Here is a 17,899-nt window from a genome sequence, read left to right as displayed (position 1 = left end):
CGTCAATAACTTCAGTTTAAGTGTAAGTATAAGATTTAACTTTTCCAGGCGTAATATATTTTTTAAATGAGTTCAGACTTTGATTCTCACAAATTGTCATTTTGGTCACATGAGGTTGGCATGGGTTACCACGCGTCCGAAAAGATAAATGCTACTGTTTATTCACACAAATGTATGTTGAATGATAACACACATATTGGGTATGTAGTCCATACTATGTGATTTCGGACACAGCCCTGCGTCCTAGTCTTGTTTGATTTGTAACATCGGAAAGGCCACATGAAAAGCCTTTTTATATATTTTTTTCTTTGTAATCCTTGTTTATGCGCAGATAAAATTACATTTTTAAAAATAAAATTTGTGATTTTATTTGAAGTTAAGCAGAAGAGCTTCTGAACAAAATGGAGGGTAATCCAAGTTACCACATAGCCTCCAGTGTACTACCTGTAGTCAAAAGACATCCTCTGTCCTGGCTCATACATATTTTGTACTGGACTTTTGAAAATGGATAATTAACACAGAAGTAAGCTTCAGTCCCCTTCTTTCTTACAACTTTAGATTTGACTGGCAAAAGTTTTAGCACACGGTAGTTTGCATTCAAAACAATTGCATGGATTTGTGCTTTTACTCAGACATTCCAGTTTTCTGTTGTCATAGTCCTACCGATTAATCCAGTTGTGAATGTTGAGCATTAAACAAACTTGCAATTCCCAGAAGTTCATACCGTTTGTTGCTTCATGTACAAACGCACGTGTGCTTGTCACGTGTGGCCGCTACGATATATTGATTTTTGAAGAGGTAAACACAGGAGAATATTGTGTAATGCCACTCTGTTTATGGTTGAGCACACAGCTGAAACGATAGTTAACCTGTGCTGGGATGACAGGAGCAGCTCCATATCTGCTCCTTATCAGCAGCTCTGCCACACAATAGAAACTCCTCTCCATTGAAGATTTTAGTTAATAATTGACTCGAGTCAGAATCTCACATGTTGTCTCGAAAGATTCAGCTGTAAACATTTTATTGCGTAATGTATTCTCTGATGTTCAGATACTAACCAGATGCTGCGTGCTCCTTGATAGGGAGAGCATCTGCTGTTTGTTGAGCGTCTCAAGTTGCCTGCACTAGTTTCGATATTTAGTGCCAAATTGTATCTGGGGCATGAAAAGTGACTCTGGAAAGTGATGTTGCTGATGAAACTGGAAACCGGGAGTCGAGGCTTTAGGGTCTAATGCAATAAGGTTTGGATTTCCAAGAGGAACCACTCTTTTTAAGCTTTTCTTCCCTCAGTAGATCATATTCCCTGGTTTGAATCCAACTGTACGTCTGATGTCACTTGGAGAGATTGCGATTGGCTCACAGCTGCGTCCCACTTGGCTGATGTTATCTGATTGGCCTCCAGAGACATACATTGTTCTGTGTTGAAATGGGTGTAGTGACCTCATTTACTCTGGGACATATGTGAATATTTTCTTCCTTGTCTCTCTCTCTCTCTCTCTCTCTCTCTCTCTCTCTCTCTCTCCTTTGCTTGTGTTCGTATCTCTTCTTAATGTGCTTCCCCTTTCTTCTTGTTGCCTCTATCACTTGCTCTCTCTTTATCAGTTTATTTTGTTGGCGTTCCCTCATTCTCTGTTTGATAGCTGACAGCCTGTGGTGCTTTGATCCCTCATATGGGACAGATAAGGATACTGTGTGTGTGTTGTATCCATATACACACACACACACACACACACACACACACATTTATACCCTGTTTTCCCTGGCCTTGATGTCGTCCCGTGGTTTACCACTGTTTGGACTGCAAATCCAATAGCCTTCAGTTTGACTGATTTACACAGGACAAAGACACCTCAGATAACATATGGGTGACGCACTGGTTTTAATATTGATCACACATCCTGACTAAGTGTTTCCAAACATCTGTGCAGAATTTACATTATCAACAAAAGTGCAGTTCTATTCCCAGAGTAAACAAATGCCAATGAAATCGGTCCACGGGTTTAGTGGTCACTGATAATGTCAGAGGTGGAAGCTGATTATTGACCCGCCCCTGTGACTCATTAGTGGCCTGACCAGCCCGACAGTACCGATGGACCAAAGTGTTCCTTGTTGCGAGTAAGTAAACATAGATAATTTTGTTCCACACATGCAATATTGACTGAGCTTGTGGTCATCAATTCTAAAGAGAAATGTTGAGACTGGGAAAAAAAGGACGGCATCAGTCGTTTCAGCAAATGTGTTCAAGTGACAGTAGCCACTTTCATGCAGCCTGCTCAAGGCGAGAATGTTGCGCCGTTATTCTGCCTCGCTGTTCTGTATGAAAAGTACGGAGACAGAAAGGGGGGACAGAGTTGGAGGTAGTCACAGAGCCGAGCTGATGTCTGTTTGGCAGGACTACACATGCTAGACGCCAACGCTGTTGTGTTAAACATCACGCCCCTTTTGCTCAGTACGGCAGTATTGTGGAATCTCTGTGTGAAAGGGGTTAAAGTCATTTTGTGGCTGTATGTATCTCACTCTTGTCCATCTGGAGCAAAGGAGGAAATAGTTTGACATTATGGAGCCACATTGTCCGCAGAGGGAGGAAGTCAGGTTGATGGATGGGTCAACAAAAACGTCTGTATTTGACGTGGGAGACCAGTCAGTATTGTTAGTGTTCTTTTAACCACGGCCTTGATTGTTCCCTTATCTTAACCATGTAGATACGTTTAGTCATGCTGGCTGCAAGGCTCCGTTCTGTTGGTCATAGTGTTTTTTAGTCGGTTGATCCCACTGTTAGATGGGTTGTCATGACAGTTTGGTACAGACATTCATGTCCCCCTCAGGATGAATTATAATAATAACAATGGTTATCCTCTGAAGTTTCATCATCTACCGCAACCATCTGGTCAAAATGTATCCAGTACTTTGGTTTATGACCAAATACCTATAAAATGAATGACATTCTAATCAGCCGTACTGTGTGTTACGTGCTGATTAGTAAATGTTACCATGCTAACATGCTAAACTAAGATGGTGAACAAGATGATTGCTCAACATCAGCATGTGTCATTGTGAGCATGTTAGCAACGTGCCTGACGAAGCCTTACAGAGCTGCAAACATGGATGTGCCCCCTAAACTAAGTAGTAATTTTAACCCTAAACAAGCCATTGTGCCTAAACTTAAACAAACCTTATCCATAGAGGTGTCAGATCAAGACGCACTTTGATTTATGCAGAGTTGTAACACTTTTAGAAGGCAAACGATCAGAAACTTCACGTCAGAAAACAGCAATGTGTTTCTGGAACACAACTATGAATTAATTTGAAAGACATTTTGGAAATGTTTGTAGTTGAAAGTTATTTAATTATAACTTATTATTAAATACTGCAGGTTTAATGGAATCATTTTTCCAGTTTTCCTCACATCCTCATTTCGTCATCTTGCAATGACACATTGAAGATACACAGTTTACCTCATGTTGATACGATTTAATAAACTGTCAGCGCCTGATGCTGGGAAGTGTTGCATTGCCTCATCATTCATTTCAAACTGTTTGAAATGAATAAGTGGATCGGTGTATTAAAGTGACTGCGTGACCTCTTTCTCAGCTGTTGGCACTCGATCAACACATATGCTGTTCTACTCAGACTGAAGAGATGCATCTTGACGGGAAACAGAACCTCTCGTGGCCAGGCACTCTCTGTTCTCCTCTCTGCTCTAATGTACTTACTGATGGACACATGAAATCTGGATCTGGACCTGCAGAGGCTTTAGTGCCGCAACCCCAGACCAAGCCAGCTGTTGGCAGTTACGGGGCCAGTTATGTAAGTGTGTCCCTCTCTCTCCCCATGACGCTCAGCTCCCCGCCTCACGCCACACTGTGCATAAAGCTCTTTATCGGTAACCGAGATAACACCTGCAGAAGCGCTCCAGTTCCCCGTCACTGTGCAGTGGAGCAATTTTCCAGCTCGCTGGAAAACAACAGGGTTCAACTTGTACTTCTGACGTATTTTTACTACTTCACTGCTTTTTCTTTCGTACTTTTTGTTGCGAGTTCTTTGATTTGTGCTCCTCTGCACTCTCTCTCACCCTCTTTATCATCCTCACTCTTGGCAGTCTTTCCCTTGTCTTCTTTTGTTTCTTCCACACCCACACTCACTCCCGTTTCCACCCCCCACTCCGCTCTCTTTCTAGAGTTGCCCTTTATCCCACTTGTGAATATCTGCATTCGCTTTCCTGAACGAATACCAAAAACAATTACTTATTCTTCAGGCCTTGGCCAGCAGAATGACCTTTACCTTCTCCTCCCAGTCCCTTTCTTTTATATCTTTTACATTCACTCTCCGACTCCAAGTTTCGGGGTCTGCTCACTAATGGTATTTGTATTTTTTCCCCATTCATTTGTAAAATAATACTGGTATACCTTAGTCGCTCTCTGTTGTTCCTATACTTCCTAGCCTCGCTCCTCTATACACAAATCTTGGGAAGAACCGGAAGTAAACCGGAGTTGCCATTACGGCGTTGGCGTGTCTTTACAATACATGCAAGTTCTAAGAGGTGTACTATTTTCTACTTTTACCTTTACTTTCTATGTATTGTTACTTTTGACAACAATATCTATAAGGTCAGGAAGAACCTGTGCAGTTGTCAGCTGCCTAACATGGTGAAACAAGTAACGTCAACTAAGTTAACACTGCTTAGCTACCGTTGCTTATGGCATTAGTGGGCTGAGGCACTGTCTAGGGGCTGCGGTGGTCCCACAGAATAAATTAACTCAATCAACTAACTGGTGTTATTGTGAAATATATTGTTAGTTGATCTAACTAGGGCAACCTAATGACGAAGTAAACATAATTCGGTCGGCATCACAAACAGAACAGTGTGTTAACTCTCAGCCGAATGCGTCGTGGTTGCTCGTAGTTACAGCAGCTGTTGAAAACATGAACAGAACATGCAGGTGTCCATGTAAAAGCCTTCAATTTTACTTTAATCAATATTAAATACATACTCATCTGTGTTCGGTTTCTATGCCAACCATTAAGTTACTATGAGCAACCATAGATGCTTTCGGCTGAAAGTCCCCAGTTAGTACTGTTAGCAAACAGAAGAGTCACTACAACTTGCCACTGCAGTAATGGCAGCGGCATTAGATGGGCGGAACACACAAAGCGGTCACTGGATTTGTCTATAAACCACAAGGTATTTACCAGTCCATCCTCCATCACCACCACCAAAACCACTAACGCACACACTCCTGAATCTGCCAGACCGAGTAGTCTTTCATCCCCGACAGTGAGCTCACATTGGGGCTGTGTTTGTCCACTAAAGTCAAAAGCAGAGCTGCCCTCAATGATTGATTGCTCAGTAATCCCACAGTAACGACAACAACACACACTAAAATCTCTGTTGCAGCGTGTGCTCTGCTGCACATCAGGTAACGAGCACCCAGAGACAGAGACATTGGCCGAAACAACCTGACGAACGTCACCGTCCCCCCCCTTCTTTCACCAGAGGATATAAACGCTTCCATTTTTAGTGTTTAATTGCGGAAGCCATTACTGCGATCCACAAAAACACAGCGGCCCTAACTAAAGTCGAACTGCCCACCGTGACCCCGCGACCTCGGCCCCCAGCTACCTTTGAAACCTGAGAAAGCGGCCCTGACCTCTGACCTCCAGCCTCCCACCTCCCACGGTAAGAGGAGCCCCCTCTTTCTCCTCCTTCGGACAGGATGTGACCTATGAGAGGAGCTCTGTAGGAGGGCCTTGACCCCAGACACTGTCCAGACTGAGTGTCTGGACCAACCTGATCTGAGAAGACAACAACATGCAAGAGGTTAAGATAAGTGTTAAAATAGCATGTTGTAGTTTATTTACTATCAATTATGTATACTTTAAATCACGGCTGATCATTTGACAGGTTATTTTGTAGTGTTTAAGACTTCTGAACATGTTTCTTCAATTTTCCTGGTTACCATTATTTTCCATATGTTACTTGCAAATTATGTTAAGTTAGGTTACCTATCACAAAGAATATTTTATTCTGGTAAAAGCTATGTTATTGTTACATAGTTAAGAGTTGAAATTGATTGATGTGAAATCTCTGCACTGTACTACCAGGCAATGATAACATATCTCTGACAACAGACAGACATGATGTTAACTGTGATGGATTACTGATCTCAAGCAGGTTTCAAGTGACTGCAAGTAGACTTTCATAACCTACTGAAATGAATGGAAATGAATGGCTGCATTGGGAGAAATGCATCCAGACATCTAAAACACTGGAAGGTGGAAAAATGGTTACCGGAAGTGTGATTTATTGTTTCGATGTTTAGTATTGACTTGTTTATTCACTAAAGTGAGTTTGCCAGTAACATTTCTCCAGGTGCTTCGTTTTTCCTAACAAACTCTTTGTGTGTTAAAACATTAACTCACCCTCATATATTATTGTTTTCCATTCTTTTCAGTGTCCTCTTCGACGCATTCTTCGCCCTTCCCGATCCACCACTTGACATTATGAATATATCCAGTCACTTCCAGTAAAGTTTATAAGAGCAAAGTCTCTTTGTGAGGCCACTGGGCAACATGAAGCCACATCATCCATCTGCTTTTATCTCTGTATTTAGCTAAGGCTTACCTCGGAGTGCACCACTGAAAAGGTAGACAAACCACCATCCAAGCTTTGCTATTCAATTCAGAAAACGGCTTTGATGCTTTTGACTGAGGTGTTTTTGTCCGATCCCTTTTCAGTTTGGACCGTTAATTCTTTTCTTTTGTTGGTCTGCAGAGCGTCAGCCAACAAAACATCAGGAAAAGCTGAGTTGTTAAGAACAGGGAGAGGGTTTGGACACGTTGGGAACGGGGTCATGACGTCTGGTGTGTGTCAGCAGCAAAGCTGCTTTCACCACCACAAGAATGAGAACAAAGACCTGCTACAGGATTTCACTGAGTCTAAATACCTACAGTTTAATAATATGACGTGTGGTTCTGGTAAATACAAAAAAGTACCAGTTCAGTGGTTTAGTTTGGTGCAACATTTCTCATTGTGAAACTTCCTCAAAGTTGATTGTGTTCTCTGGTTTGTGTGCAGCTTACATTCATAGATATTTTATATTTTTGGGCAGCTGAACCTCCAGATGAGTTGAGGACAGTGGTGTAAAGAAACTAAGTACATTTACTCAAGTGCTGCTCTTAAGTGCTTTGCTAACTTCTGCTTCACTACATTTCGGGGGGAAGTATTTGACTTTTTACTTCATTACATTATTTGACAGCTTTATTTGATAAAGACTTTGACATTGATCCCTTCGATTAGATTATAAGGTCAGAGCCTTAGAGGTGCATGGATGGGGGCCTTGACAGTGGTGAAGGCAATGGGGTGGGCAAAGCTGTGAAGTGGCATGGACTGCAGAGAGACAAAATACTGTAGGTAAAGTAGTTTAAATATTTTTTGGATAAGATGATAATTGGATGATAAGAATCCAGTGAAATCATTAGATAATAGTTGAGAGGTGGAACCTCTGTGACGATGGAAGTAGGCTGACAGTTGAGTTCCTGCTTGAACTTGCCCTTAAAGCATCAGTAGATACTTTTCAGGTCTGGGTATTTAACCTTATGTTCTACAGCATTTCTACTGTTTCCACATTTCATCTAATGTTTTACAATTCAACAACTGTGACCTTCTCCTTGATGTAAATGCATTGATAGTTTATTGTGTTTATGATCACCCGGTTGCTGCAAATAAAGCACATTGTTCAAGTTGAAAATTTCTCTCCACTGTGTTTTTCTACCTGCTGTCACTGCAAAGTATAACTATACAGTAAATTAAACGTAAGCCACAGAATATATTAGGGCGATTCACAAGCCATAGTCCATTTGACTAGTCTGAATCGGAGTGAAATTGATACTTTCGGTTCATTTTCTATTTAGTCTGGTTCACAGTGCACACATTAAAGCAGAACAAATAATAAAAAACAATTAGCTGAGGGGCATGTACGAAGGAGCACATGTATCTTTTTCATCTTTTATGTAGGGAATCACAGACTTTGATATATTGCTGTTTTCATTTTGACTCAGCACTGATCTACTGTGCACACAAATCCCTTCTGCTCCGTTTTATCTCCAATTGCATAAACATCATTATTTTTGTGGCCTTTATTTAGCATATTCTGTATGTTCTCTTCGGCCCAGATGTCGAGCAAACATCAGACTATGTTCTGCAGAAGTCCAGCTCCGTCCTCTCCCTCTCATGTTTACCTGTCATTTACCTGTGTCCATCTAATCAAATGCCTACAAAGGCAGCTGCGTTTTGGTTCACTTGGAAAGAGACCATCTTTCACAAGCGGTCTCGGACTGGTTGTTTTGGTCCGCACCAGAGTTCAATTACTGCGTTCACAACTTCCCTAAAGGAACCGCACCGGAGTTTGATTAAAACGGACTAAATGGTGGTTTGTGAAAACACCCTAAAACAGTAACAATTAGCTTCACTTTGATGAGCTACAACATTAAAATGCTGCTTAAACGAGTAGTCTAGCAATTTAGCATTGTACTTTAATAATGTGGTCACAAGAGACAGAATGAGAAAAGTGGTCAAAGCAGCAGAGTCTGAGATAGTATGGTCCAAGCTCGAACTTCCACTTCCCACAGTGCAACACGGTAGCATCTTTCATTAGATCTTCCCTGTCTCCAGAGCCACAGAAGACATCACACAACTAATTACATCTAATTACATGCTGAATGGTACTTTTCGTGGTGTTTAAACTGGACCTGTGGAAAACATGCCCATTTAAATGTTAATGCACCAGTAATAATAAACAAATATTGCAATACATAATAGTGACTGGGGTCATTTTCTTATGATACTCATAAGTATTTTTACTTAATCGAAAAGTGTATGACTTTACTACTAGTATTTTACTTTTGTCCCCACTGGTTGATGAAGTGAGTATGCAGAGGTTCATTGCCTCGGTCAAGGTTGAACAGCACAGATGGTTGTTAATGGATACATGCTGGCCTCTGTGTGTCTGTGTGTGTGTGATCTCTCATATGGGACACTGGGCTGATGGGAGTGAACCACATTGAGACAAGAAGGGAGGGAGAAGGAAGGAAAGAATTAGATACAGAGAGTTTGAGAAAGACAGTGAGGGAGTGAGATGTGAGTGAAAATGAGAGGTTGAAACGAAAGTGGTGCCGTTTTGCCCGGCTGTGGGAAAAAAGAGTCATGTGACGGCTGGAGCCAACATCCAAATTCAAGGAGAAGCTGTATTTATTGTTTTTAAAAAAAAAAAAAATGTGGATCATTTCCGAGGACAAAGTGAGGCTTTATTCCTGAGAGACATTGAGGGGGAGACAGAGAAAGAGAGAGATTGAATACCTCTTTGCGGCAGCCTCCTAATTGGTCTCATTACTGTGTAACTTCCTGGTGAATGCAGGCCGCTCTGACCTTGGCCTTTGAAATATAGACCCATGGCGTCTCGGAGCTGCCGGCCGAGGGAGGACTTGGAGGAACAACCACTCTCTCTGTCAGCCAGCGCATGCCTCTGTGTGTGTGTGGATATATGTGAATGAGCATAATGTGTGTGTTCATGTTATCTGTGTGCCCAAGAAAGACTGGGACACTTGTAGGAGTTAGTGGTGATCCGTCTGACGTAAATCTGGTACACCGACACAGAATCTGTATCTACGTCCAGTCTGACTGATGACTGTTGACACACACCGTGCTGCTGGGACCTCGAACTTGTACATTTTCCTGTACTCCAGGGAATAAAACCCTCCAAATTCACATTCCTTCTCCACCATAGCAGCTCAAACAGGAGCAGTGTGCGCATGGTGCACTTTTACAGTGTTTTTCTCTGCTGTCAAACACAGTGGATGTCTGTCACTCGCTTGAGAAGAGCAGGGAAATGTCCCTCAGGCCAGTTAGCGCCCCAGCTCTTACACAACTCTGCCTTTTTCAACCCAGCATGAACAACTGCTCTGTAATCATAAATCATTCACTACATTCTTCTAGATCAAAAAATCCATCCATCTTTTCAATTTTCAGTCTCTCTTTTTCTTTCTCTCTCTCCTTCTTGTTCTGGCTTTCTCTGAGTTTAAGTCATTCTGTCTGCTCCAACCTACCATTATTTTCAACCTTGGGCATAGTTGTGGTAAATTTGAAGTGATGTCTGATGACTTTATACTGTACAGACATTGAAATTGTATGTTTATGTGAGAGGTTTATCAGATTACATCTTGAATACTACAACCCACCATGTCTCCTGGAAATGCTTTTCTTGTTTTTTTTGCCAATGATGTTTTGAGGGAAAATGTGCTGCCAGGATTATGTTCAGTGTTGGTTCATATTTTTTACAGTGAAGAAAGTTTTTGTACTGCACAAATCATAGGAAGGTGGTTGGGGGAAAGCCTGGTTTTGGTTCAGTGTTAATTAAGTAAACACGGCATGTCTCATGCTTCAAACCACTGTTGACTTTTTGAATATTTAAAGCAGGGCTCCAGAGTGCATCGATTTTAGTCGCATATGCAACCAAAAAGTGCTACTAAACATTTTCATTGGTCGCACTGGTGCACCTGACATTTAGCAGGTCTGTCTCTGTGTGTGTATGTGTGAAATCGCGCCCTGTACTTCTCCTCCAGCGACTTCACAACCACAAAACATACCGGTAATTAAAAATTATGAGAACTATTGATTTTTTTTTTCGTCAAAAAAAATGCCGCGTAGCCCTTTACACCTAAACTCACTATTGACGCGTCCAGGAGACCCACCCTATTTTTCCCTGATAACGCCACATAGTGAACAACAAATCTGTGTTAAAATAAAACACTAGAAGAAAACTAGAAGAGCTAGTTAATGGGAGCTGCCATTGATTTACGTCATGAGGCATTTCATTCAGTAAGAATAAGTATTTTGTAATAGCGATGGTAAATTCTAAAGTTATCGTGATGTGTTCAAATGTAATCTTGTAAAATGTAGTTTTTGGCGAGAAACTTGAATAAATCCAGTTGTTTGAAGGAAAAATGTTTTCACAGCAATATAAAATAAATAATGAAGAGGAAATTATAAACAGAAAACAGTATGCAAACGGTAATAAAGGAATTTATGTTGAACTGATTTATTGTTTTACTTTTGATTTTTACAGTGCTATCAAATTGGTATCGAGAATCGTGGAATTTCACTAGTATTGGTATCAACTACTATTTTTCTGGTATCATGACATCCCTAGTGTAGGCCTATGGGAACTGACAAAAAGACTTTAAATTTATTATTGCGGTGCCAAAAGGCACCATGAAAATTTTTGGGTGCCCCTAAATGATGTGCTGGTGCACCTAAATGAAAAAGTTAGGCGCGCCAGTGCAACCAATGTAAAAAGTTAGTCTGGAGCCCTGATTTAAAGCCACCATTCCCCCCTTACCTTAACCAAGTGTTTGGAGTGCTTAAACATAACCATAAAACAACTTAATTATGCTTTAGTTGCTACAAGCTGATATTGTATTGAAAGAGCATACATTTTAGGAAAACGTATGTTGTCAATGTGCGCTTTGTTCTGCTACTGGGTGGAAAACTACTGACATTGTGTGCAGCATGAAATCAGATTGCAGTTACAATTATTGGCTGACTTTTTATTAAAACAACATGCATTTGTTTGGCTGTGCTGTAAACAAATGCAGTGGCACTTCTGTCGTATTTCTGAAAAAGTAGTTGCTTAACAAGTGTTTCCTGTAGTTTTAAATTTACTGTTACCACCGGAAAAAAACCTAATTCAGATGGCATTACCTTTCTCTCAAGATGCTGCTCAGATTAGTATATAAATGTAATTTTGAGGATGGCTTCAGCAGTGTCATGTCTGTCCACAGCACTGCTTCAGCTCTCTTTAATTTAAATATATCCATTATTTATCGCACTGTAACAGAAAGGTTAACAGACCTCCTGTCATTGTGGACAATCTTTTTGTTTGCTTAATTATAACGAATTATGTAGTTTGCAGCTCATTCTCTATCTCATTACGTCCTCATACTCATTTCCCTGTTTGCCTTAACAGTAGGTTATCCCTCCTCATACCTCCCCTGTCATTCACTGAGAAGAACACACTTATTCTGTTTATTCCTTCTCTCTCATTTGGCCGTCCTGCCATTCTGTGTAGCCATCTGTAGCCTAAAATGAATGTTTGCCCGGTGACTGCGTTGGCCAGCTGCTGCAGATGTCTCAGTGGGCCTATACATAGAGTCACTCTAGACTGAAAGGCCAATCTCCACGCTCAAATCAGCTCATCTAACTACACAAACACACACGCACTGTGGAAATCAGTCAGGCCGCAAAATCCAGACAGATTTAAGGCTGCAATACAAACACACTATTCAAAAAACATGCCTGAGTGCATGCTAACATGGCCTGACACTTGATATGTTGTAACTCCGCTGTGCAGTCAAAGTGATGCATAAAATCCCTTTTTACATTGTAGTGTATCAAATGCCATAGTAACCTGATTGTTGTCATTAGTATTATGTTGACGCTGAGTGAGTTATAGTTGAGCTGGCGCTCTGTTAGCCACGGAAAACCTGAGTCCAACTGACACCTGACATCTGTTTAAACAGTGTTGTCATCAGGGTGCCTGTCTGCTGTTCCACCTGGGTCTGTGTGAATAACAATGGGCCTCATGCAAGAACATTTTCATATTCTTTTCTTAAACTTTTTCTTTATTTTTTTCATACCGTGGGGTCGTAGGAGTGTGCCATGTTAGATTCAGAAAACACTCCTGACTTCGGATAACTGTGTAAATGACTCGTGTAAACAGGATGGATGCTGCCTGTGCGTAAATGAGCGTGTGTTCATGAGGATTTTACCTTTTTTTTACAATTTTGAAATAGATTTTTTCATGCCAGAATTTATATATTTGCTTCATTTGAGTCTAGAAGGAAGTTGCTGCTTTTACTGTTGTAGTCTGAGTAACGTGACGTTATATCCGTTCAATTGTGAGTGATATGTAATAAATAATGCATGACAATGACTGATATATTTGACTTCAGGACATCTCAGACAACATACATGCTGAAAATCAAACATTTTTTGTATCAATTTAGATATTTAAAAAAATAAAAGTCCCTAGAAGTGTATGATTCAACTTCTTCTCATGGTCTAGTGTTAAAAAAGTTAACAAAAATCGCAATAAATTGTAATATTGAATCACAATACATGTAGAATCGCAATACATATCGTATCGGCACCCAAGTATCGTGATAGTATCAAATCGGGAGATAGGTGTATCGTCCCAGCCCTACTGGTTTTACCAAACCTCTTATCTAAAACAATAACAGCCTGAGCTCGCAGCTGACTGTAGTGAGCATGTAATAGTTTGTGGAACAGAAACCAAAGGAAAACAGGACACTCCTACATGTTATTTAAGAAACATGGGTGGGATGCTATTTATAACAATATTATACTCGGTACGTTTCTGTTTTTGAATGGAGGTTTTGTTTTGTTTGATGGAGGTGGGACGCAGACAGAGAGCATTCAGGGCTTCAGGGGTCAGCTGGTGGGAGTGAGCGGCAGGTCGACGAATGGCACACAGCGTATCTGTGTCTCCGTCAAAGAGCCTTATTGATGAGTTGTGGAACGAAGACGCAGATAAACAGGAGGTGGCATTCTCTCATCCCGACATGTCACAGCACGGAAAGACTGTGTACTGTATGTCTGCCCTAATGCATTACTCTGTTCTTCCATCACCCCTCCTGTTATATAACCCACCCCAAGCCCCACATTATGTACCATTCATCCACACACACACACTCCACTGAACAATAGACTTGACAGATGCACGCAACCCACAAACTTTTGCAGATGAAAGCAGACGTGCTGCTCTTACTGTACGCATTTGCACATCATTTAAAATGTTCTCAGTGTTTGATAGTCTGTAAACAGACTTTGCTCAGACATTTATCCAATAACGGTACTCGCAGCTGCTTCGGACCCCACTGACTGGGGAGTGACTCAGACACTAGAAACACCCAGTAACATAAATATAGTAAGATAAACAGACCCGACAAGCTGCTGGATGAGGCCGCTGTGTTATATAAAGCCGGCGGCCTATTTAAGACATGCTGGCAAATGCAAATGCTGTCTCATCTCTGCACCTGGAAATAGACATGCAGCCACAGTAACTTACTACAAATAAAATATAGAAAAGAGGTCAGGTAAAAAAGCATAGTGAAGTTTTGTGTGTGTTTATATGTGGGCTGATGGAAAGTGGGCCGGGTCGGATGAGTGCCGTTTTATTGCCTGTTGATTGACAGGAGCCCCGGGGCCGCAGACACAGGGTATGACATAACTAGGGGATGTAGAAAGAGTAAATGATGGACACAATGGTGCAACTCCAGGCAAGACAACCCGAGCTCGGGGGTAAAAAAAAAAGGGGCGTTTGAAGAAAGGAGATAGAGGAAGGGGGGGGAGGGAAGCAGATGAGAGGGAGGAACAGATAAAGAGGTGGGAGGTGAGGTAGAGTTAAGGAAAACAAAGTGTGGAAAGTCGGCTGGAGAGAGTTGAGAAGAAGAAGGACAGGAGTGGGGGAGAGACATTATCATAAATCTTCTGTTAGCGAAGCAGTTACAGGCTGTAAAAACTGTCCCCGGGATGAATTGCTGTGAAATACACACTTCAGCCCCTTCAGTATCTCTGCAGCATTGACGTCAGAGTCTCTCAGTGAGAGGGAGAACAGTAAATATCAGGCCGGGGTTTGAAAGAGGTTTGTGAGGATTAGGCCTAACAAAGGACACCTGCTTACTATGGCTGCTGCTACGAAAAGCTGTCAGACCACTTTACTGGAAGTCAAACACTCTCTCTCTCTCTCTCTCTCTCTCTCTCTCTCTCTCTCCATGAAGGGTGAAACTAGTGGACTTTGTTCTACTATGGAGCAGAGGGAGCCCCTTCCAGCAGTATAGATAAGACCAGAGAGGCGATGTGTGTCAGTGTGATCATGGGAGCATGAAATAAAAACAGCACTGGAATGCCTGTATATTATTTGTTTATTCAAGCCCACTGACACACACCTGAGCAGCCACAGAGGACATTCAGGTGTGGTGACACAATTCAACCTGACCTGGTTAATGCACCCAACTATCTTTGACCTTACAAATTATACTGTACTGGGTGTGTGTATTATGGCTGGGACAATGCACATATCTCCCGATTCTATGCTATCACGATACTTTGGTGCTGATTCGATATGTATTGTGATTTTTATATATTGCGATTCTACAAGTATTGCAATTAGATATTATGATCTATTGCGATTTTTGTTAATTTAAAGGTGAACCATACACTTCTAGGGACTTTTACTTATATCAAAATATCAAAATCAAAGTAAAACTGTTTGATTTTCAGCATGTATGAAGTCAGATGTCCTGAAGTCAAATATATCAGTCATTTTTCCAGCAACCCAAAAATCAAAGAATAAAGACAATACAAATTAGAAGTATTTTCTTTTTAATTTAAAAGGGACATGTAATGTTTTATACTTTTGGTGAATATAATCCAACCAATCTTATTTCTTTATTTATATGTATTTTGTATATATACAGTTCCCTTTGTTAACTACTCATTTTGAAAACCAGATGTAAATCCATGATCAGCTCCGTCGGGGCCGTTTGAATGCATTTAACATAAATTCCAGTATATGGGTGCTCTCCAGGTGTAGCGTTGGCCCATTTGACCACGGAGATGCGAGTGACGGCTGGCTTGGTTACCACAATATGATAACGTTTCCTGTCCATTACAAAGTTAGCATGCAGTTTTAGCCGTGATGTCTGGCTCTGCTTTTCCTGGCAATGTGTGAAACCCAAAGTGTTTCCATACTTTACTGTGTGTGTAGTGTTTACCACTTTGGATTTAAAATGTGAGGTTTGCAGGTCGTATCCACGCGGACGTCGCCTTACTCAGACTACAACAATAAAAGCGGTAACTTCCTTCTACCATACATGTAGGCACATAGGTGAATTGATTTCTTTTCCCACCCCTAGTGTGTATGTGCAAACAGGCCAAACCTAGAGCTAGAGTGACACTGGGGGTGATCTATGGGGGTGTGAGGTGACCAAATCACTATTTTATAATCCCAAAGTCATGTGACGTTATAACACAATTAGAACAACACTCCAAAAAAAGGGGGGATGGATTCTCGCTGAAGAGACTGTGAGGATTATTTCAGAGGTCTGACATCGTGTCGGTCGCTGATCCTGGTTCAGACTAAAAAAGTCTTGACGTAGACTTACACATGATGGACAACCATCACCCTTTCACACTTGTCCCCCCGACTCCCAGAGGAGGAGAGTATGGGTGAGGAGAGAGATTACACACCCCTGCTGGGCCATTGAGGCCGAATAAGGGGCATGTCACACTGCTGAGAGCAGAGCCCCTTTAAGCCCAATCTCAAGGGTTTATCCCACAGCTCAGGGCTTTAAACCACATATCAATCTTCATGCCAAATATCAGATTTAAGGCTATATAGGGCATACATATTACTGAGCACATATTTTTCATGTTTTTGGCTCTTATCTATCTGAAGTCTAAATGTCACAGAGCCAACTGGGTGAAGTCATAACAAGTCATTGAAGTTTTCATATCGAGTGATAAGAACTCAAATGTGTTACTATATTTGGGGTTTATTAAATAATAGCACTATAATATTTCTCTATGCTCCACATATCCTTCAGTCTGATGTTTGGCATAAACACTGACACGTGCCTGATAGGAGCCAAAACAGCATCTCTGTTCAAAATATGGGTTCACTGAATATCAATAGAAGCAAGTCTCGTATTTCTCCGTCCCGCCGTCTCCCCGTTATCCCCCTCAAAACAAATAATCTCACTAGGCAATTTGTTTGCTGTGTCAGTGCACTGTTTGGAAAATAAAGATTTCGTCAGCACCTTCCCGTTTGCAACGTGACCTCCTCTTACGGGACACACAGGCTCTGCATTTCGTGAAAAACACACAAACACAGGCACGTGTTGACGGGCGCCCACGCAAACAGGGATACAGGGAGAGACAGATGCACGAGTGTTATTTCATTTGTTGCTGTTTGTTGTCGAGCAGCGAGCTGAATGAGCATTGTTGTGGTTGTGCTCGGAGACCACCTAGAGTACTGTCAGTTATGCAAGATGTTTAAAGTATTTTCACTCCCATCAGTTTGTTCAGATTCCTGACGTGTGATTGGAGCATTGATGATCCATTTTGTGAGACTCAAATTTGTTGACCTGATTCTTAAACTCAGGTCCATCATCCCCACAGATTGAGCGTGGGAACCCCCTGACAACTGGCTATCTCTGCTTCAGGCATCTGCCCTGTGCACCACTATCATATGTCACACATGTATGCAACATACATAACATATGCACATATATGAAACAACACACACACATACCATGTTCCCCCAGCTGCTGCGGGTCACCCGTTTTTGTCACTGTGACCCATGTCTTCTGTCGCTGGGGAGAAAATCAGAGCTGGTCTCAGGTTGCACTCCAACATCTGCCACCTTCGACGCACATCTTTCCCACACATCCTACATCAAAAAATGTTTCTTCAAAAGTAAAAGTACCAAGGAAAACTTGACCAAAAGTGTATGGACAGCACCCAATTATACCCTTATGTGATTGTTGAGCATCTCATTCCAAAATCATGGTCATTAATATGCTGCTTTTCTACTTTTCTGAGAAGGATTCCCACTAGATCGTGGAGCCTGGCTGCAGGGATTGGCTCCCATTCAGCCACAAAAGCATTATTGATGTGGGTCACTGATGTTGGGCTCACAATTCATCCCAAAGGTGTTGGCTGACATTGAGGTCACAGCTCTGTGCAGGCCAGTGAAGTTCTGCCACACCAACTGGAAATATAATTTCATTATGGATCTGGCTTTTTGCTTTGAGTTATGTTGAA

The 17,899-nt window shown here is 41.5% G+C and overlaps 2 long non-coding RNA genes across 2 annotated transcripts in view; one reads left to right on the top strand and one right to left on the bottom strand.

Moving 5' to 3' along the window:
* LOC141771638 (uncharacterized) overlaps window positions 1-17,899 on the bottom strand; it is a 229,010-nt gene that overhangs the window by 121,076 nt on the left and 90,035 nt on the right. The window lies entirely within an intron of this gene.
* The window catches only part of LOC141771637 (uncharacterized), a 35,963-nt gene that overhangs the window by 4,928 nt on the left and 13,136 nt on the right, over window positions 1-17,899 (top strand). The window lies entirely within an intron of this gene.

This window comes from Sebastes fasciatus, chromosome 7, assembly GCF_043250625.1.
Source record: "Sebastes fasciatus isolate fSebFas1 chromosome 7, fSebFas1.pri, whole genome shotgun sequence".
NCBI classification, from domain to species: Eukaryota; Metazoa; Chordata; class Actinopteri; order Perciformes; family Sebastidae; genus Sebastes; species Sebastes fasciatus.
Note: the sequence above shows the minus strand (reverse complement) of the source record. Positions and strands in the feature narration are given on the sequence as shown.